This window comes from Protopterus annectens, chromosome 8.part0 (genome assembly GCF_019279795.1).
Source record: "Protopterus annectens isolate FY-2018-M chromosome 8.part0, PAN1.0, whole genome shotgun sequence".
Lineage (NCBI taxonomy): Eukaryota > Metazoa > Chordata > Ceratodontiformes > Protopteridae > Protopterus > Protopterus annectens.
In genome coordinates this window covers 1,479,232,860-1,479,256,403 of record NC_056741.1, presented here as the reverse complement: position 1 = coordinate 1,479,256,403, position 23,544 = coordinate 1,479,232,860, and the positions used below count along the sequence as shown (strand labels likewise).

The following is a 23,544-nucleotide window of genomic DNA, read 5'->3' as shown; positions in this document are numbered from 1 at the left end:
TAGAGAGTTATATGGGAAAGTAGTATAATACTTTATTTTCGAAAAAAAAATGTTGAGAGTGCAGTAGCATTTCAACATTGTAAAGTTAATTTTCTAATATGAGGCTTATTGATACAGTTATAATATTGCTGTTAGTGTGATGAAAAATGTGTTATGATTCATAAGAGTTGTAGTAAGAATATATCACCATTAGTGGAATTCATTGTGCAATCTAGTTCCATTATGACTCACTAGATTATGCTACTATTAAAGCTCTTTACAGATTAGGTAACTGCTTTTATCTGTTTCAATTTTAGGAAATCTATTGTGAGTATTGTGTTAAAAAAATGATAGTTTACATAACTGTTACTGCAATTATTTTCACCTTGGTGAATTATGTTTCAGAAGTATTAAGAATTCATGGTTGCTGTTTTGATACATTTTTCAGTAATAGAATGTAAATCTATGGCGGTAATAGTTTAACTCTAGATATTAGTGCTGCATTTATTCTATTGCCTTGCTTATAGTAGTAGTATCTAAATTTATTTTTAAAAGAAATAGTTTGGTTTATTGCAGAATATTGCAGTTCAAAGTAATACAGTGGAATGTTTGCATTATTATTGCCTTAGGAAGGTCATTGTAGTAAGGAATCGATTAAATAAGATATATATTAGTATTAATTATAAATAGTGTTATTAAACATGATACTGGTGTTATAAGAATGTAGTGTTGATTTTAGCAACAAAAATTGCAAATGCAGGAATAAAATTATACAAAATATGCTATAGATGTTGCGTGTCATTGTCCTCTATTAACGGTTAGGAAATTTTTTTCATATATCTATAGCAGTTTCAGATAAACGTGCAGTAATAGACTAAGTTACACTGAAATGCAGTACTACTAAGGTGTAACAACTATATAATCCAAGCATTGTGCCCTGCAAATAGCATAACATTGTACTAGTTTATTATTACAAAATAACGTGGTGCAACCTGTTCAATGTTTAGTCCTGCTACAGTGATACTTAGAACATCATAGCAGGAGGCGCTCCATTACTGTGCTTCCGGTAAGAGAATGCAGGTGCTGAGTTGGTCACACACTGAGTGCTGCTTTATGCTCAGAGTAGACGGTGAAAGTGAGTTTTATCATTTTTTTCAAGCTCTTCTCTATTCTAACAGTTAGTGAGATGTCAGAGTTGATAGATACAATGATCAGGGGGGTGTGAGCCTTGTCACATATCAAGGGTATGGAGGGAGGCTTGCCCTCTGCAGAAAAGAATAGTTCTTTTTAACAACAATTTGTATGATGTTTAAAGTTATGATTTTTTTTTTAGTTTTAGTAATTATTTCTTTGTTGTTGAATTTGTGGGAGGGCATATTATCTAGTAAAGCAACAATCTTCTGTATTTTGCTAACTATAATGTTTTGAAAACAGTATTAGTAAAATATTCCATCATGTAGTGTTTCATTTTTTATATAATAATATAATACAGTAAACAAAATAGATGTGTTCTTTAAATGAAAAAAAAATAAAAACAATGGGCCGGATTCACAAAACCTCCGTGTAAGACTTAATATGTCTTACTCGGAGGCTGCAGTTGAACGGTATGACGTCAGCATGCCATGAATATTCATGAGGGCACGCTGACTCATCCGTAACTCTTACACGGACTGAGTAGGCAAGCAGGGGGCGTGTCCGACTGCCGAGCAGTCTAAAAGTCCACGCCCCTGCAAAGTTTTAAAAAGCATAATGTCAACAGACAAGATCGAGTCTGCTCAAATGTACTTGCACCCAACACCACACTCCCTGACACTGTAAACCCCCATCAGAGTTATAAAATGGAAAAAATTATTATTTTTTTAAATCCACGATATAGCTGCCCGTATTTGCGCTTGTTTGCACGGGTGTGCCCATTGCTTAACCACAGTTAGCAATTGTGACATTGAAGAGCATATATGAACTACTTTGCAAATGAATCCAAATAGCAATAGCGTAATGGTAGAGCATATGCACAAAGAGAAGGCATTCACGGTTCGTGTCCCACCACTCCCCTTCTTATTTATGTTTTAAATCAGTATTAGAAATAATACCAAACAAATATGATTAAAATTTTATTAAAAGCAGTGACATGGCCAATGTATCAGCGAACAAAATATATATTTTTAAAAGACCCAGGTATATAATAGCCTGCCGTTAAGCAACGTTTTACACAGCTAAACACAGGTGCCCATAGTTTAATAGCGCTATACCCATCTAAACAGAGGTGCCCATAGTTTAATAGCGCTTCATCCAGCTAAACAGAGTTGCCCATAGTTTAATAGCACTTCACCCAGCTAAACAGAGTTGCCCATAGTGTAATAGCACGTTACCCAGTGCAATAGAGTTGCCCAACATTTAAAAATGCTTTACCCCGTGCAATGTGTTTGCGTGGACGTGCGCACCACGCCAACCAGGGCACCGTAGAGAACAGTTGCTTAAATGCAGCCACACCCCCTAGCCTGTCTAGACAGTATTAAAATAAAAGAATGACAAGGTTTGAACCCAGGACCCTTTGCATCATAATCAAAGTACAGAACCACTAAGCCATGACAACAGAGGGGGAGCAGCCACTATTAACATACATAAACTTAGGAATGGTAGTTTAACCATTACTAAGCAGGTCTGCAGTCAGCCGAGAATTTTACAAAATGGCCGATCACAAAAAAGTGCAGGAAATGCGGCATATTTAAGCCCCACAGGCGGGAATACACACCATAACTGATTGTAGCTCACATCTGCGGTCAGAATGTCTGGTGTTGGAAAGGGAGTGCGCATCCGAACGCAGAGATGGGCCACCAAGGAGTCCAAATACATGGTTTGGCTCCTAGTCCACCATCACGAGGCAAGAATCCTGCAAGGCCAGTTCCAAGGGACGGAGTACAAGGCAGAGGCTTGTAACCGGTTAGCTCGTGACCTCACCAGTGCCACAGGCATTCCCCGGACTGGTGATCAGGTCCGTCACCACCATGCGGACCTAAAGAGATGAAAGGAGGACCACCTGAACCAGTGGATACAGGAGGCCCGTGGGATGCGGGATGTCCCACAACTGAGTATGTAGCCATGGAATGCAGTATGTAAGGATTTAAAATGGAGTATGTATAACGGATAGGAATGTCTCAATATCCCTTCATTTACTTTACAGCTGCAGGTGACCGTGTTACGAATCAGCAAGCCTATGATGATAGGCTGCTAAGGCTGCGCCACCAGGCAGGTTAGTGATTATTCTGCATGTATTGTTATATAAAATATGGGAGAGAGCATGAAAGAAAGTGTTGTAGTCCAATAATACAGCCATAAAATGGACTGAATAAGTCCTCTGCATGCACTGTCAGATAAAAATGATAGAGAGGCAGAAAAAGAGTGTAGTAACCCATTAAGAAGGTAACAAATGTCTGGAATAATATCTCTGCAGGCACTGTCATATAAAATAATACGTGAGTGAGCCTGAAAAAAGAGTGTGCTAACCTATTAATAAAGGTATAATATGTCGTGAACATGTCTGCCATATATACCGTTAAAACAAATAAAGGAGTGAGCCTGTGGAAAAGTGTGTAATGTCATTAATAAAGGTCTAAAACCCAGAGTGTGTCTGTTTCACTTAGTATGAAATGTTGTTGTACCCTTGCATTATACAAATAGTAATGTGTTAGAAAGTGCTGGCAACCCAGAGTTCTGCAGTCCCATCTAAAGTGGGTGATGGAAGTGCTAGTAGCTGTGAAGTAAATATACAGTCCTCAACAGTCAGTTACTGGCTGGCATGCATAAGTAAATATGGCACATGAGTAGCATGCGAATATGTTCCCCAGAAATGTAAGTGTGTTTCAGTAAATGCAGGGTTCTGTACAATTAGAAGTGAAAATGTCATGTGAAAACATCCAGATATGTAGATAAAGAAATATAAATGCAACCATGAAATATGTAGCAGTAACATCTGCATCCTGGACAGTTAATATGTGAGATATAGGTCACGTATAGATTGAACTAGCCAAACCCATTACACAACCTAATGCATGGTGGCAAGTGTAATAATACATGTAGGGAATATATACCTGCAGTCACTAGGAATGTAGTGTAGAGTAAAAGTGTTTATAAGATGTTAATGGAGGTTTTTTCTACACCCTACTGTTTGTGCATAAACCATGCAATTCCGCACCTCAATGGGTATGTGTAATCTTAAATATCTGTCGGGATATATGTCCTATTGTTTCATAAATATTTGCACTCATGTTGATGCATGTGCCCTGTTCAAACACCATGTTCATGGTGGCCTGTTGCTACCAATCATCCCTGCATGCGGTTGGAATAACCACTGTTGTTCAATATATGCATGTGTTATGTTTGCTGTTCAACTGTTGGAACTGTAGATCTGAAGAAGCGTACAGTTTGTACGTGAAAGCGCTCATCTTTCCATGTTTGTATTCAAATAAAGAAGTTGTTTTTTGCTGCATTATCGTGGTGGTCTTCATACTGTTTTTTTCTACAATACTTGCTTGGATTTAGTGGTGAAGACCTTTGGAGGCTAGCCGAAGTTGTGTGTATATCAGTAACTGTGGTGTGTTGGGTTAATGGGAATATTACTGCATGCTGTTACAACTAATCTGGAATGCTGTTGTTTATGTTGTAATGAAACACACCGAATCACAGAACGTATGGGAAGGCCGGTCCCAGCGGACCCACCTGTCCCTCCTCAGTTGGCGAGTGCACCTGGCACCAGTTTTCTCTGGTGCCCAGCCCGGACTCCCCTCCTTCATTGGTCCTGTGCCACCTTCGGGTGGAAGCGCTGCAGGGGATGGGGCTTGTCCCCCCTGTGCAAGCGTGGGTGGAGAAGGGCCACCCATCACCCTTCGAAGGGTCCTGGCTGTGGTGCGTAGGGAGATCCAGCGTTCATTCGCTGATCCCCTACGCCAGCTTGAGGTGAGAGTGGCGGGTCTCATGGGTGAGCCTGCCTGTCCTACTCAGCCCCCAGCACAGCCACCTCCGGGGCTGTGAAGGTGCAGTAGTGACTGCCCATGGGTTGGGATCTCAGTTCCACTGTTGCCATCTGTGGGCTCATGGGCTTGTGATTTCCAAACAACCTTCCCCGTCAATTGTGTTCACCCACCCCATGTGTCAAATTCTGTCCCTGTATGCGTCTTGTTTGTCTTGTCTGTTTACCTCCCTGACCTACCTCCCCAAATATACCTATTTCCCCTACCTCACTTACCACTCTTACCTGAAAAAAAAAAAAAAAGGACAATCTGTACCCGAAAAAAAATTACGCCCCATACATAGCTTCCCATTTTGCACACATGTCCATAGGACATGTACACCGATAATTCTAATTGGCAGTGCAACAAACTATGTTGTCCTCACCCCTCTCTCAGGGTGGAAGGTCTCAAAACACACTCCAAATTTTCAACATATGCACAGCTGTTGTTGTTAAAGAAATGGGCAGCTATGGGCCTTCCTTACACCCTTCCTGCACATCCTGAGCTTGTTTTCCCACTGTCTGTCTCTCTCTGTGCCCCCTTTTTTCACCACTTTCCTATCTCCCCATTTTCTTTTCTTTAAAAGAAATTAGCACGGGGGTTAGCGGGAGTAAGCACTTTTAAGCAGTAGTTAGCGGGGGTGCACGGGTGTGAGCTTGTGTGCGCTTAGCTAAGCATTGCTAAGCATTGCGCAAACTCGCGCCAACCCACTTACACCTGCTTAAAAGTGCCTTAGTCATTCTGTATGACAAGGCCCTTGTATTGCTCAGCAGCAAAATAAAAATACCCTTGTCAGTCTCGAACCCGGGATCTTGGAATCACCAGTCTGCATGAAGTACCACTAAACCACAGCAGATATACAATAACTTAGTGCTGAAAGCAATTTATCATGCATTACCATGAGTGAATGTAAAGGGAAAATAGGAATGGCATAACACAAATCTTGTTCTGTGGGCGTTAACCAGCAGGTGTTGTTGAATTGCATGACATGACTGTGAAAAGAGAATCAGCCATGCTAGTAGGGAATAAGGTTACAGTAGCAGCCTACAAACCCCACACAGTATCAGAGCAGGATACACACTGGCATATTAGCATAGGTCACAGGCCAGACCTCCCAACATTGACTGCTCTACAGTGATGACTCTGGTTTGTAAACAAATGTTAGCTGTGCCCCTCTGACTTCCTGTGAAATGTACTAACAGTAATCAGAAAGGTGTTGAATCTCACTTAATTACAAATGTCAATAAGTGAGAGTAGACACCGCTTGCACATCAGAAAAGGTGTAGTAATAGAAATGGTCTGAATCACCCAAAGTCTGAACTGAAAAATGTCAGAACTATATCACAGGTGTATCCCAGTTATATGTACCTTTCCCTGAGGCTGTTCAAATATATACATGAGAGTATTTGAGGCCTGGAAGAGTCAGAAACACACAGGTATATCAGCTTGTCTACTGTTACACACTCTGCAAATAGCTGTAGAATGAATCCCACAAGCATGCCCTTATGTAGAAGTACAACACAGAAATAGCAAAAGATGTAGCCATGTACTGCTAGCAACCACCTGTGACAATGCCATTGTTCAGGTGCTGAAAAGACTGCTGTGGTGCACAGTCAAAGAATACTAGGCTGACCTCTGTCTACCATCTGGATATGTCCACAGGTGGGAGCTACTCAGACAGACTACAAGCCTTCATAGACATACAGGTACACAGCAACTCTACATGTTCAACAAGATAAACATCACAAGATAATAAATAATGCACACTGCAGTTCTGCACCCCTACCCAAAGGTACTATATACCCATGTAGTCAAGCACAACCAAGGGTGTAGGTAGGCATACACAGTACAGAAATATGTCCAGTCATCCTGAGAAGACTGTGCTAATGACAACACCAACCACAAACTGTTCAGATGTGTGTAACGTACTAATGACAGTATAGCAGTTCACAAACAGTGCATGTGCCTGATATTCATAATTGGTAGTACAACATACTTAGATGTCCTCACCACTCTCTCAGGGGTGGAAGGTTTCAAATATCCCACCTAATGTATTGCATATGCACAGCTGTTGCTGGTAAAGAAATGGGCAGCTATGGACCTTCTCCACACCCATCGTGTACATCCCAAGCTAGTTTTCCTACTGTCTTCCCCTCTTTGAGCACCCTTTATCACCACATTCCTATCTCCCCATTTACTTTTCTGTCAAAGACATAAGCACAGGGGTTAGGGAGAGTGAGCATTTGTAAACAGTAGTCAGTGGGTTTGCACTAGTGTGCGCATGTGTGCACCTAGCTTAGCATTGCTAAGATATGATAAGCTCCACCAAGCTTAGCTTATTATTGCTAACATAAAGTAAACTAAGCTAAGCTTAGCTTAGTATTGCTAAAATATAATAAGCTAAGCTAAGTGTCGCTAAGCGTCGTGCAAACCCATGCCAACTCGCTTACAACTGCTTAAAAGTGCCTTTGTCACTCTGTATGACAAGGCCCTTGTATTTCTCAGCAGCAAAATAAAATACCCTTGTCAGTCTCAAACCCCACACCTTGGACTCACCAGTCTGCATGATGTACCACTAATCCACAGCAGATATACGATAACTTGGTGCTGAAAGAAATATAACATGCATTACAAGGAGTGCATGTAAAGGGAAAATAGGAAAGCCATAGGAATACATTGCAATAAAGAAATATGAAATGCATTACAAGGACTGAATGTAAAGGAAAAATAGGAAAGCCATAGGAATACATTGCAATAAAGAAATATAACATGCATTACAAGGACTGAATGTAAAGGGAAAATAGGAAAGCCATAGGAATACATTGCAATAAAGAAATATGAAATGCATTACAAGGACTGAATGTAAAGGAAAAATAGGAAAGCCATAGGAATACATTGCAATAAAGAAATATAACATGCATTACAAGGACTGAATGTAAAGGGAAAATAGGAAAGCCATAGGAATACATTGCAATAACTACTGTTGTATGCCAGTTAATTCCCTAATTCCAAAAGAAAGTACATACTCCCATGTATCCAGTGTTAGCATTAGGATGTGTGAGTAAACTTACACACTGAGAAGAGTGTACTGGAAGAAGCAACAGTCAGGTTTCAGTACAACATGCATTTCGCTGGCTACAACCCAACTTCAGATATGAGACATATACCAACCTTCTGACTGACACAACAATGTCCACAGCAAACAAGCATGGTCCCCACCTTGCAAAACTGAAAGGCCTATGCCTACCTAACCTATGATTTTATAGCAGTGTCCTGAAATTACAGTGAGAACTGCAATTACCACACAGCAGGCTACATGCAATTACTAAATGGTGGGCACCAATTGGTGCAGAGGCCATCACATGCACATGTGCAGATACCTACAAAAGCAGCCTGTACTTTCTGTCCACACATGCAATAATATCATTGCAGCAACTGGAGAGAGAGAGAGCAAGCAAGAGAGACAGACAGACAAACAAACAAACAAACAAACAAACAGAGGCAGTTGGAGACCAACCCAATAAATAACAACAAACAGAGGCAGTTGGAGAGACCAACGCAAAAAAAAAAAAACAGAGGCGGTTGGAGACACCAACCAACCAAAACAAAAAGTAAAACAAACAGAGGCAGTGGAAGACACCAACCTAAACAAATAAAAAAAAAACATCAACAGGTACAACAGACTGAGGTGAGAAATACAAAGGTAAGGTATGTAACACAGATGTATTTGCTGGCATCCGAATGATGTGTCTGAAAGGTACTCTACATTCTGTGAACACTCCTTATGTGGTAGCAGTCCGTATATATATGTATATGCAGATGTGCATAGGGCAAGGGGCATACTGCAACTGTTAGCGAAGGCTGGACATGTATATGTATTTGAAGGTTGCTATGTGCACATATCTATGTAGGTTGTAGTGTGTGGCATTGAAAACAGCAAGCAGTGCAGGTATATGTCATGTGGTGGTTAAATGCTGTGGGACTGAGTTACAGCCAGTGAGGTCTGCTACGGCTATACGGCCTGAGGACAGCGAAATGCATTCTGCACAACATTGTGCAATATTATTACATAATTGTATGTCTCACAACTGTTTCATAATTGATATTCCCACCATGAAAGGTGGGCAGTATATGTGCATATATGTGCATGTATATGTACAGCAGTGGCTGTTTACAAGTACGTGTAAATATATATATATATATATATATATATATATATATATATATATATATATATATATATATATATATATATATATATATATATATATATATATATATATATATATATATATATATATATATATATATATATATATATATATATATATATAGATATATACATATATACATATATACATATATATATAGATATATAGATATGTAGATATATACATATATATAGATATATAGATATATAGATATATAGAGATATATAGATATATACATATATATATGGATATCTATGGATATATATATAGATATGTATATATATATATATATATATATATATATATATATATATATATATATATATACACATATATGTATATAGATATATATAGATATGTATATATAGAGTGATATATAAATATATATGTATATATATATATATATATATATATATATATATATATATATATACATATATAGTGAGAGAGGGAGACACAGGGTCAGACGTATTGCAACAGGTGCCTCGTGACCAAGGCATGGACTGAACACCAGTGTTGATACTGCAGTGCCATACCCCATTCCAAAACACTTTACACACTAACTACCAGATAGGTGGTTGCCTGGCTAACACTGAAGGTGTCAGAAGGGAACATGGGAGACAGGTGGACTGTAGCCTCCCCTTTGATATTCACAGTGCCACACTAGTCTTGTAATCTGTCTACGTGGTACATGTAATCACAAATGATGTGTCATGTATGGAAATATAGCTCAGTGTTCCCCTGTACTCATCACAATGCCCCATGTGGTATGTACCTCACATGACAATTACAGCAAGTGTAAAGGCCACAGACATACCTCACAAAGGGTAATACTGCCCTGAAACACATACCCTATGCAGACTGACTCACATAACCACAGCTACAGTGCGTTGTATACCGGCCACCCAGAGGTTACCTCTGCCCAACATACAGAGGTATGCCACACCCATAGCAGTCAGACAACCACCATGTCAACACCTCACAATCCCACCGGGCTACAAGGCCTAGGTCCCTAGTCCCCGCAACCTCACTAAACAGCACATTCTGGAGGGATAAGCTCCTATTGGCAAATATGCCATACTCTGGAGTAAACCACCCAGCATGAACAAACAAGGCTCCTCAGTAGCAGATGTCAGACATACACCTGATGATTGTCTGAGGGATAGGTAACACGCCCTGGGAATCACCTCTGTGTATCCAGTTGACAGGAGGAATTGAAATCTAATTACATGTGTGTCACAGGCCAGGGTAGCATAAGGCTAGGCTGCTGTAGGCCCCAGGGACAATAGAGTATTACTTACATATGACAAAATGCACACAGACATGTACACAGTGCAATACCTGCTATGTGAGGTGGAATGCGTGTGGCAGTGAATGTGTGCAAGGTCTGTGACTGTGTGATAGCTAAGTGTGAGGTTGTTTCTGTCATGGTCGTTTGTGTCCTAAGTGTGAGGCCAGAGAAAGATGTGTCAGTTATTGGGATGCAGACATAGTAGGATGGTATATGTTGTGATGTAGTTCCTTGTGTACGACTGTGGTGTCCCATCATAGGCTAAAGCAATACATGTATGCTCAGTAAGTGGTACTGCTGGTGAATCCAGCCGACATTTGAATTGTTGTACCACCTGAAGCTGTAGGCCTAAACAGCACAGTATGGTGTATGTTCACATTCCCTGGTAACACTGTATTGTGTGTTTCCTGTAGTCTGCACAGATTACATTCCTCAGGCATAGGTATCTGTAAGTAGGGGCACACAGTACTGTAAGGTACATAGCAAATGCTCATCTGTGTTAGCATACATTTGTGTGTTGCATGAATGTCTGATGTGTGTGTAATGATGCCTGTACCATGTCCGCAATCACATGTGTGAGGCAGGGTTTGCGTGTGTACCTAGCAACATGTATACTCTGTTACAACAGTATGCCAGCTATATTAACAACTGTGCACATATGTTAGGTAGGGGTGTGGCATCAATGACTAGGGTGGGTTACTGGTTATACTGTAACTGTACTTCACATTCATTGCAATGGATGACATATTTCTGCATGCATTAGCTTGATATGTACCCCCCTGGCAAGGCTGTGCATTGGATCCCAAACAGTGAGCCGAGTACTGGTGTATACTGGTGCGTCATATGGAGTGTGGCTGGCACTGTCAGCCAGTTGTGGGCTGAGCACTGATATGTGGTATTGAATGTGTGTATCCTTTGACAGACGAACAGATGCTATATATGGCAGTTATCCAGATAAACTGAAGAACCAATATTCTTACACAAAAGCTCGATCAGTCCAAATCAGTCCAACCAAGGAACTTCTCAAATATACCATTTATTAGACACACAATTCACAATTGTAGACAAGTTGACCTAGGTTTCGTCTTGAATTTATACAGACTTCTTCAGAACTAACACATCATGCTGAAACCACTTCCCTTTATAACACTCCCAGGTTAATTGATTAATTACGCTCCCACAAAGTTAAAGACACATACCCATCAGACCATACATATACCTAAAAGCATATGTAAGCTAAAACCATAATAAAAACATACTATAATGTTACATAAAAATAAACCTATAAAAATATGTAAGATAAAATCAGTACAAAATGAATAATAAAATAATTTGATTTGTTAATCCAACAATATAAGTTTATAAAATGTCTAGATAAAAACTAATTTTATGTCAGAAATTTTAGCCCAGTATATATCTTAACTTTAGCAATGGGGCTAAACTAATATGGTCATTAATTCCAGGATAACTAGTGGCATTTAACCTTATTTGCCACTTAGTTTCACTAATATTTAAATGTACATCCAATATATGCCCTTGATTGTCCTTAATAACTTGTTGAATAATACAAAATTGGAATTCGTGACCTAAATTTATCTTAATATGTCTTGCCAGTGCATTAGTATTTTTCATATGTTTAATGTCCAGCAAATGCTCCCCTATCCTTTCTCTAAGTGTATGACAAGTTTTTCCTATATAAAACGCCGGACACTGATTGCACGTAGCTAAATACACCACATTTCTGCTATAGCAATCATAACTTCTATTAATAAATATAATTTCTTTCCCTAATTTAATCCTATTTCCTGATGTAATAATATACTTGCATTTATTCCATCCGCCACACTTAAAATTCCCAACCGGCCTACAAGACCTAGATGTCAATTTTAACTTACTGCCCTCTATTAGTTTTTTAAAAGATCTATCCTTTCTATATACATTAATAGGAGAGGCCCTTAATTTACTATATACACTAGCATCTAATTTCAATAAATCCCAATTCCTCTGTATTATCCTCACCATAGATTCCGTGTCACAATTATATGTGGTTATAAAAAACAAACCTTCCTTGATTTTATTTTCCTTTTTCACTTCAAATTCAACCAACAGCTCACCTATGTCTGTACCATTTTTTAATATGGGCTGATAAATCCCTCCCTTTCTTTTATCTATAATCTCCACCTTAATAGCTTGTACCAGGGTCTCGGGGTAACCTCTTTTCAAAACCATTCCTGTAATAAAATCTAGTTCCTTTTCAAAATTTAAGTAGTTATTAACCATTCTGGCAGCCCTGACCATCTGCCCTTTAATTATAGCCCTTTTCTGGTGGTCAGGGTGCCAGCTCTGATATTCCAAATAAGAATTTGAAAAGGTAGGTTTTCTATAAATATTTGATATAAGACTCCTTTTATCGTTATCAGCTGTCAAATGGACATCTAAATAATTTATTTCAGTATAACTATAAACAAAGGTAAATTTTAAAAAATCGACCGAACTGTTAATATATTCCAGGAATGCTTCCAACCTCTGAATGTCACCATCCCAAATTATAAAAATATCATCCAAAAATCGCATGTATTTCTGGATGAATTTATTAAAATCAGTTTGAAACACATATTCTTGTTCCCAATAGGACATAACATAATTTGCATAAGGGGCACGCTGCCCCATTGCTACTCCAGTAGCCTGCTTATAGTAACTGCCCTCAAAAAACAAAAAATTGTTGTTTAATACCATGTCCATAAGGGATACAAAACATTTATTTGATCCTGATCAAATGACCCTATCTTATTTAGCTGATTCTCCAACCATTCTAGCCCAATATTATTAGGAATCACTGAATATAAATTACAAACATCAATAGTAAGTAAAATAGTTGAAGGGCCTATTCTCACATCATTTAGTTGGGATAAAAAATGCCATGAGTCCTTACTAATGTAATTGAACATTTTTAACCCCCCTTGGAGATGAAAATCTAAATATTTAACTTATAAAGCAAGTTTTATTCCTTTTACCATCCACAATCGGTCTGAAAGAAACATCAATCAGACCCTTGTGAATTTTAGGAATGCCAAAAAAATTGCTTATTACCGGAAAATTATTCACCAAATACTCAAAATCCATTTCATTGATTTGTCCTTGATAAAGCATATCCTTTAGTATCAGGTCGATTTTTGAATAGGCCACATGAATTTCATTTAAAGTTATTTCTTCATAAGCTTCCCCTGTTAACATCCTAAACATGTAGTCTGAATAATCATTTTTATCCATAATCACTATTCCATTGCCCTTGTCGGGCTTCATAAAATGAATATCCTTATCTGTAATAAGCGCATTAAGCACTACAACTTCTTCATCAGTCAAATTACTATACACATTTTTCACTTTGTTGTTCATATTGCCTTTGAAGTATTCCCACATTTCTAACTCACAGGCCTTCTCAAACATCATCACCATATTATTTGTAATAGGATTAAATTTGCTGGGTCTCTTTAGAACACTAGTATTTACTTGTCCATCCTGAAAAATACTCATTTTAATATTCATTTTCCTAGTTAAGTACTTTAAGTCAATAAGCACGTCAGTAATATTACCTTTCCTACCAGGAATAAAAGTAAATCCTTTAGATAATAATTCAGCGTGCTTAACTTCTATTGACTTACTAGAATAATTGTACACTTTAAAATCCCCATGTTGATTAAATATAATAATGGGTTCACTAGGGCCTGTAACATAATTTGCTTCTTGTATTAAATCAATTAACCCGCTAATGTCTAAATTATTCTCACAGTCTTCTAAAACGTTTATAACATTATTCATATCAGTATTGCTATTAAATAACAATCCAGCCTTATTATTTACTAAATGCAGATCAGTAATTACGCTAGTCTCAGGCGAAAAATTTGTTTCACTGTTAAAATAAACTTCATTTGTTCCATTAATAGTCACACAATTGTTTGCATCACAATAATTTGATCCAGATAAAACCATTACATCTAAACCATCATTCATTGTGGTAGCTACAGTCTGGTAAATACTTACATTTAATAACGAATCAGTCATTTCGCTACTAGGGGGTCCATCCACCCCTTCAGCATCCATTGCTACTGTTAATACCTCCATGGGTTGAAATTCTGCTAACTCGCCAATGTTCCCTAACCGTAGTTTGTCTTCAATTTTACCACTCACACTTGATGTTCTCGACCGAACCGTCATATGGGCCGAACCACCCGACACTTCTATCTCCAGTCCTGGTGAAAATCCTCATGCTGTTTTCGTTGCGGACCCCATTTCTTAGGTCTGGCTCCCTGGTCCACGTGTCTCTCAGTCTCCTCTCTCATCCGTTGTGAGTAATTCACTTCTCGGTTACGCAACCGTTCAGAATGCCTCGGACCCTCTTCCATAGCGTGTTCGTCATGCTGGAGATGCGCGTCCCTTCATGATGACATCATTTCCCCTTCTTTTTCATTTGGATTACCAGTTGCTGACTCCATGTAATTACGATTACCCTTAGACAAGGGATACACCCTCTGATTATGATATTCATCAGTATCCCTCTGTATTTTACGTGTTTTCCTTTGGAATATAGTATAACAGTCATTTTCAACTGTATTTAAAATGTTTTGATAATTGGTTAAATAATGCTCGAAATTCAAATCACTTAGTATAGTGTCATTGTCTTGCTCCAATTCATTCATTAAACGAGCTATAACTTCGTCATTGTATTTTATCATTATTCTCATTAACTCCAACCCTGTTTGATCAAAAAGCTTGTGTACTTCCTGGATCATTGCCTCATTCCCAGAAATACCATTTGGGTATCTCCATAATCTTAGTCTCTGAGGCACTAGTTCTAGTTCAATATTCCTACTCAAATATCCATTTTCTAACTGGAGCTTTTTCATAGTATGCAATTTCTTTTCAAAACTTTTTCATTGTTCCACTAAAGTCAGGTTAACATTTGAGCCTGTTTTATGACTATTTGAACTATTTTGAAAATCAAATTTTAGATTTTTCCACTGCATTTTATCCAAATGATTTTCCATAAAACCACTAGCTGCTAAACCATTTCTCTTACCGGTCTGTACATTGACATGTACATTGGCATTCGCCTCCTTATTAACAGACTTATTACTTGTTGTGGGAGTAGGCTGTGTTAACGGTAAGCCCAGACTACCTGGACTACCCAAATTTTTGGGGGAGCCCAGGGATGATGTCTGTTGTTGCTCCACCAAAGTTTTGATTTGCTCCGTATGCTCAGACAATTGTTCATTAATTTTGAGTAATAGCTCCATGATGTCTGAATTGGCCGCCCCAGATTCCATGATGCCAAACCAAAAATCCAGATAAACTGAAGAACCAATATTCTTACACGGAAACTTGATCAGTCCAAATCAGTCCAACCAAGGAACTTCTCAAATATACCATTTATTAGACACACAATTCACAATTGTAGACAAGTTGACCTAGGTTTCGTCTTGAACTTATACAGACTTCATTAGAACTAACACATCATGCTGAAACCACTTCCCTTTATAACACTCCCAGGTTAATTGATTAATTACATTCCCACAAAGTTAAAGACACATACCCATCAGACCTTACATATACCTAAAAGCATATGTAAGCTAAAACCATAATAAAAACATACTATAATGTTAGATAAAAATAAACATATAAAAATATGTAAGATAAAATCAGTACAAAATGAATAATAAAATAATTTGATTTGTTAATCCAACAATATAAGTTTATAAAATGTCTAGATAAAAACTAATTTTATGTCAGAAATTTTAGCCCAGTATATATCTTAACTTTATAATGGGGCTAAACTAATATGGTCATTAATTCCAGGATAACTAGTGGCATTTAACATTATTTGCCACTTAGTTTCACTAATATCTAAATGTACATCCAATATATGCCCTTGATTGTCCTTAATAACTTGTTGAATAATACAAAATTGGAATTCGTGACCTAAATTTATCTTAATATGTCTTGCCAGTGCATTAGTATTTTTCATATGTTTAATGTCCAGCAAATGCTCCCCTATCCTTTCTCTAAGTGTACGACAGGTTTTTCCTATATAAAACACCGGACACTGATTGCACTTAGCTAAATACACCACATTTCTGCTATAGCAATCATAATGTCTATTAATAAATATAATTTCTTTCCCTAATTTAATCCTATTTCCTGATGTAAGAATATACTTGCATTTATAAGGACAATCAAGGGCATATATTGGATGTACATTTAGATATTAGTGAAACTAAGTGGCAAATAAGGTTAAATGCCACTAGTTATCCTGGAATTAATGACCATATTAGTTTAGCCCCATTACTAAAGTTAAGATATATACTGGGCTAAAATTTCTGCCATAAAATGAGTTTTTATCTAGACATTTTATAAACTTATATTGTTGGATTAACAAATCAAATTATTTTATTATTCATTTTGTACTGATTTTATCTTACATATTTTTATATGTTTATTTTTATGTAACATTATAGTATGTTTTTATTATGGTTTTAGCTTACATATGCTTTTAGGTATATGTATGGTCTGATGGGTATGTGTCTTTAACTTTGTGGGAGTGTAATTAATCAATTAACCTGGGAGTGTTATAAAGGGAAGTGGTTTCAGCATGATGTGTTAGTTCTGATGAAGTCTGTATAAGTTCAAGGCGAAACCTAGGTCAACGTGTCTACAATTGTGAATTGTGTGTCTAATAAATGGTATATTTGAGAAGTTCCTTGGTTGGACTGATTTGGACTGATCGAGTTTCCGTGTAAGAATATATGGCAGTTAACTGACATCTGTACTGTATAATGTTAAGTGTGCCACATGACTTGCTCACACATATCGTTTACTTGTCTTCCAGGCTTATGGCTCATCAGAGGAACCCCTGCTACACAGCTGCAGAGGAACAGGAAATCCACCACAGCCTGGTTCAGCACTATACCCTACTGTTTTCAAGGGCCAGCCAGCACCAGCAGGAGCGTAATGCACTGTGGCAAGAACTTGTTCGTCGGGTAAATGACATAGGCATGCATAACTGGACATATGAGCAGTTACTCCATCACTGCAGTGATTTAATTAGACATGTCCAGCGGCGTCTGATATCCACAGACAACAGCCCTCACCAGACTGGAGGAACTGCTGCTAAGTGTGGTGGCTCCTGGTGTTGTCATGGAGGCCGAGCCACCCAGCATGGGTGATATGTGTGCAGGTAACATGCCCTAGCTGTAGACTACTGTTACCTGTATTGTTAGATTATGCATGTGTGAGATGTGTACTGTGTTTAGCAGTTGTGCTGCCTGTTGTGTGCAATACTGATCATTTGAATAGTATCTGTAAACCTATGCCTGTTGTTCTACTGTAGTTTAGCACACTCACAGTAGCAATGCCACAGTTGTGGCCACTGACAAACTGTGTCATATTCTTGCAGGTCCCTCTGGTGTGACAGCAGGGCAGATGTTACATGCTGGTGAGTGTGTTAACACTTTAAACTTGGTATTGAACTGTGCATGTCATAGGTGAGGTGTAGGCCATGTACACATAATGCATGCTGTGCATGTTTGCTGTGAGACGTGAAACATCTCGGTAATGTCAGTAGCTGGCTCAATCACATGCAATGCACAGAGCATCAGACACAAATGTGGCAACACTGTACTGCACATTGGATAGGCATAGTTGACACACATGTACACAACATAACACGTTTGTCATACGCAGTACACCTCAACATGCTACACATAGTGTAACCGGACACCCGCTGCCAGATCTCACTTCAGTATCCCACATGTCATCCACACACCACACATACTATACCTGAGGGGTAGGGGCCTAGCATGGGGCTGTGCAACACTACTCAACACATAACACAGTCATGTTAGGCAATGCTCCCTATTGGACACCTCACACACCCTTGTGCAACATGGATGTGTAATTGTGAACTTAGCCACAGCACTGCGGTTCAGGTACAGCATGCTAGGCGGTGGTTTAGCATACTTTAGTGGCCTTAAGTGACCACATGATGCATGATGATTATGGCTAATGGTACTACACCCCATACTTTTACAATGGCCATGTCCAGGATTGGTATCCCATCATGTATACATGCACCACTCATCCCGTGTGTGTACATAGCATGCATGTGCTACACCTGTGTCCACAATTATCTGCTACAGACACAGACACTGCAATCAGACATGGAAATCCATGTGACACACAGATAACACACGCAGCCATGGTATGTATACCTGTGTGTGATGGTGCACAGGACATTGCAGAGCTTATAATACTTGCACAGAAATGTTGTGTCCTTGTACACATTGTGTTCCAGGGTATAGGCAATCACTGAACATGTACACACATGCACCACAGCCATGTACACTGTCATTAACTATGGCTGTCTACACTCATACTGCATGGACTTGATCAACACTTATTCTGCATGCTGACACGCAGCGTGACTGTTTGCCTTGTGATACTGTCACCCACCTTCAACCAGTATTGAGTATGATTTGGATTTCTGTTGTGTGTGTGTATCTGCTGTAGTGAGGAGTGTGCATGTGTTACTGTGTTCCTGTGTGCATGTGTTCCTGTGTTCCTGTCTTCCTGTGTGCCTGTGTGCATGCGTGCCTGTGTGCCTGTGTGCCTGTGTGCATGTGTGCATGTGCAGACCGTAACGTGTGTTTCCTGTCTTCCTCTCACAGGTGCTGAGGTAGGGCTTGGCGAAAGCAGCAGGTGACCTGAAGCCACTGCCACGGATAGTGGTGATGATGACACATGTATTTTGGCACAGGGAGATTTTACAGGGTCTGTCATTGGTCCACCAATCGACAGTACACAGTGTTCAACTCCATCTATGCACACACTCATACTGCCATTACATCCCTCACCACCAATGGCCATAAGGGAGGGACAGCATACAGTTGGCATTGACCAGGAGAGTATGGTACCCATGGCACATGCATCCCCTCACAGCAGCCATAGCTGTAGACCCAGAACAGTACCACATAGGCAGAGGTCCAGGGGTTATCGGGGGAGCACCACTGGATGTATTGCCAATGGCAGGCGTGCCCTCACAGGTCTTACGATGACCACTATGTTCCGGGCTGTAATGCAGGCTCAGGCACGTATGGAATGGTACACCAGGCAGGGACTTAGGGTGCAGAGGGCACATAACACCGCTATCAATGACAGCATCCATGACCTTGCCGGTGCCATCCGGACATACACTGAGGTCATTGATAGACATTGGGGGGAGACAATAGATGCCCTCCACAACATGTCTTCCTCAAGCCAGGACCATGTGGGACAGTTGAGACATCGATGCGGATGCATGCCAGCAACAGCAACAACTGGCAGTGGTCACGGATGGCCGACAGCTCACAGCTGCTCCCATAGTGGCAGTACCAGTCCCAGCAATGCTGGGGCTGGCCTGTCCATTGTCCATCCCAGTAGACCACGTGCACATGGCTCTGGCCAGTCCCAGCAGGGACATGGGTCCAGTCGTCATACCTCTGCCTCTGATGACAGTACCCAGTCAGGGTTGGTACCCGATACCATCCATAGCACCCCTGCCAGGCACAGGTACTGTGTCCATGGCTGGAGACAGCGATCTGTACAGCCAAGCAGGTACAGTCTGTGGCTGTCCCACAAACCACCGTATATGGCAGCCACATGGTGGAGCTGTGTGCATACAGACACACACACATTAAGCAAACAACTAGGGCTCACAAATACACACACATTACATCAACATTGGCCCATGCTGTACTGTTGTCCCTCACACACACACACACACACACACACACACACACACACACACACACACACACACACACACACACACACACACACACACACAGACATGTCGATTGGATGGGTCAATGTCAGGCTCTGGCAAACAACAAAACACCCTGTGCATATGATGATACCTGTGCCACCTCCTGTCATCTGCATTATCGATGGAGGGACAGGCTAACATGGTGCTGATGCACAGAGTGACACTATAGCAGTGTAGCAATAATAGCGAGTTGTCAACAAGGAAGTCTAACTACATCCTTGTAGGTATATCTGAGCAGACATTATGCATCAAACTCTGGTTGTCAATGTAGCATTGTTTACACCACTGTTATGTCTGAGTATGCATTATCCACCCATGTGCCACTTGGCTGATGTGTAATGTGTTGCCAGCATGTGTTAGTGAGTGGACAGTACATGTGTGATGTTTGCAGTACAGATTAGCAAGTGTACATCTGTGAACATGGTGGGTGAGCACTGTCTGGATGCACGTGCATAGTGGACACATGGGACATGTGGCATACCCTGTCATACACATTATTAACATCCCATTGCGTCTTTCAATGGCCAGTATGCATTCTACTACAGTTATGTACTAACATGGGTAGATGTGTGTATGACATGGGTTGACACTATGCTGCAGGTGATACCATTAATATCAGTCAATGATTTGCAGTCTGGTAGTATACACAACCTCAACAGCATGACTATAAGCAATCATTGGATGATGTCCTGACAAATGACACACAGTAGTAGGGAACCCAGTATCAATTGGATCCTTCCAGTGCTACACTATAACACTAACCAGTGGTGATGACCGCCAGCCATTACTGTGACCACACCTGTGTGTCATATAGCCCCCTTAGGTACATGCAGACACACTTAGGGATGTGTCCATCCAAATCTGGGAATGCATGGAATGGCCTACAATGCATTCCCTGGGTATCATACAGACAGATACCTGTTGTGTGATACATGCTGCATAGCAGTAAGCCAACTATGGCATAGTCATCCTCATGTACTGTACATACTATCCCGCCAGTACCACACCGGTGGTAGCCCTCAACATGTATGTCGGGTACCATTGTGTACATACAGACCCATGTCATGTCATGTGTCCCTTGGTATCCATATATCCATAGGTATTGTGGAGTCCCAAGGTGTATCACAGACATTAGAGGCCTGAATGCATATCCACAAGGCAGTTATACACCTATAAAGACTGTCCATTCTTGGCAGACTTTGTTGTGTATGACCATGTCTGACATATAACCCAGGCATATACCCTCACTCACACTACTCTTAAGTAACTGTCATGGGTGTGTGTGCCACAAATGACCTTGGCCACAGAACACGACAGTGGATGGCTGTGTCACATACATACATATGTGACCTACGATCTGAGTAGCAGCGGCACAACCTGTCAATGGAAACAAATGTATTCATGTAGTATGCAGGCTTCACACCTATGTACTGATTGAGGGGACATGTACACATATATATTTGCCATGCAGATGCCTGCAATGCACTTACTGTTGTCATCATACTATGTCATACCATAGTAAAAGCAAAACCCACACCATGTTGACCAACAGTGACACACACACACAGTCAGCATTTGCAGGATTCAAAGGAACCTTTCTCCTGCAGTATTTGTAGGTTGGTGACATCATCAGACTTTCCAATGAGGAATGTACCTCTTTCAGTGTGTTTTCACAGTCTCCAAAAAGGGCACTCCTTTCAAAGACAATTGCACACATACACACAAACACTCACTGTTTGCAGTATTCAAACCCCTACCTAATTATGTTATCATACTAGAGAGTGACGCATTAACATGGCACTATTTGCTTTACTGGCTGGTTTCCCTTCTCCTACTATATTTGTAGGATGGTGACATCATCAGACTTTCCAAAGAGTAATGTACCTGTTTTAGTGTGTTTTCACAGACTCCAAAAAGGGCACTCCTTTCAAAGACAATTGCACGCATACATACACACACTCACTGTTTGCAGGATTCAAGCCCCTACCTAACTATGTTATGATACTAGAAAGAGACGCAATAACATGGTGTGCTATTTGCTTTACTGGCTGGTTTCCCTTCTCCTGCAGTATTTGTAGGATGGTGACATCATCAGACTTTCCAAAGAGGAATGTACCTCCTTTACTGAGTTTTCCCAGTCTACGAAAAGGGAACACCTCCCAAAGGAAACTGCACAAATACACCCCCCCACACACACACACTTTGCAGGATTAAAACCCCTACCTAACTGTGTTATGATATGGGAAAGAGATGCATTAACACGGCACGCTATTTGCTTTACTGGCTGGTTTCCCTTCTTCTGCTGTATTTATAGGATGGTGACATCATCAGACTGGACATGGTGATGTGTGTACACTTTGTTTTATGCCATTCCAGGAATGGTCCATGTGGGTCAGCAGGTGTCAACAGCTTGAACATGACCTCAGTATCCTTACCTTGTGTGATCTATCTGTGGACACATTGACATTCCATCATATGTCAACACATATTTATGCACAGCTTCTTGGTTTTGTGGATACTACATGTGTCTGGGATGTTGATAAAGGGCTATTCAAAGTCTATGTGACACATGTGTAGATGTGTTCATTGATGTATGTCCTGGGTGGCTGCCTTGCAAACAGTCTAGCATGTTTGGGAACCATGATCCACACATGAACATACCACAGTCGGTAGGGTTGTGTGTGTGTCAGCTTCCAATAGCTCTGTTTATGACTGCAACCATGATGGACTCCATGACCTTGCAGATCAGACCTCATAGGCATACTGGACTTGACTTCCCATGGTGTGTTGTGCACCAACACTTGTGGGGAGTGCCATATGTAGCTGTGACACATTCAACGGTTCCACATCCTGTGTAGGGGGTGCGGATCAGCTGACTGTTCAGGTGCATGATCTGTTTTTTCTATAGTTTGTGCATGACACATATTGGAAATCAATGTATTCCACCTGCTGCCATGCTTTTGGCAGTGGGGGTAGCTACTCATCCATTCTACATGTGGTATCTCCTGGTATGATGATGTGGACTATTGTCAGTGGGGGATGGGTATGTACATATGGGCCTGTTTGTCATGATGTCGGCATTGACACTCAGGTACAGTTGGCCCTGACTCAGGACATATATGGGTTTACATTGATATTTATGACATAGCTGAAGGAGGTGTCATGATTCAGTCTGGACTCCTTCTCACCTCCTCTTTACAA

The 23,544-nt window shown here is 40.2% G+C and overlaps 1 protein-coding gene across 1 annotated transcript in view; it reads right to left on the bottom strand.

Annotated features, from left to right (window-relative positions):
• Nucleotides 1-23,544, bottom strand: part of ANKK1 (ankyrin repeat and kinase domain containing 1) — a 474,688-nt gene that overhangs the window by 299,510 nt on the left and 151,634 nt on the right. The window lies entirely within an intron of this gene.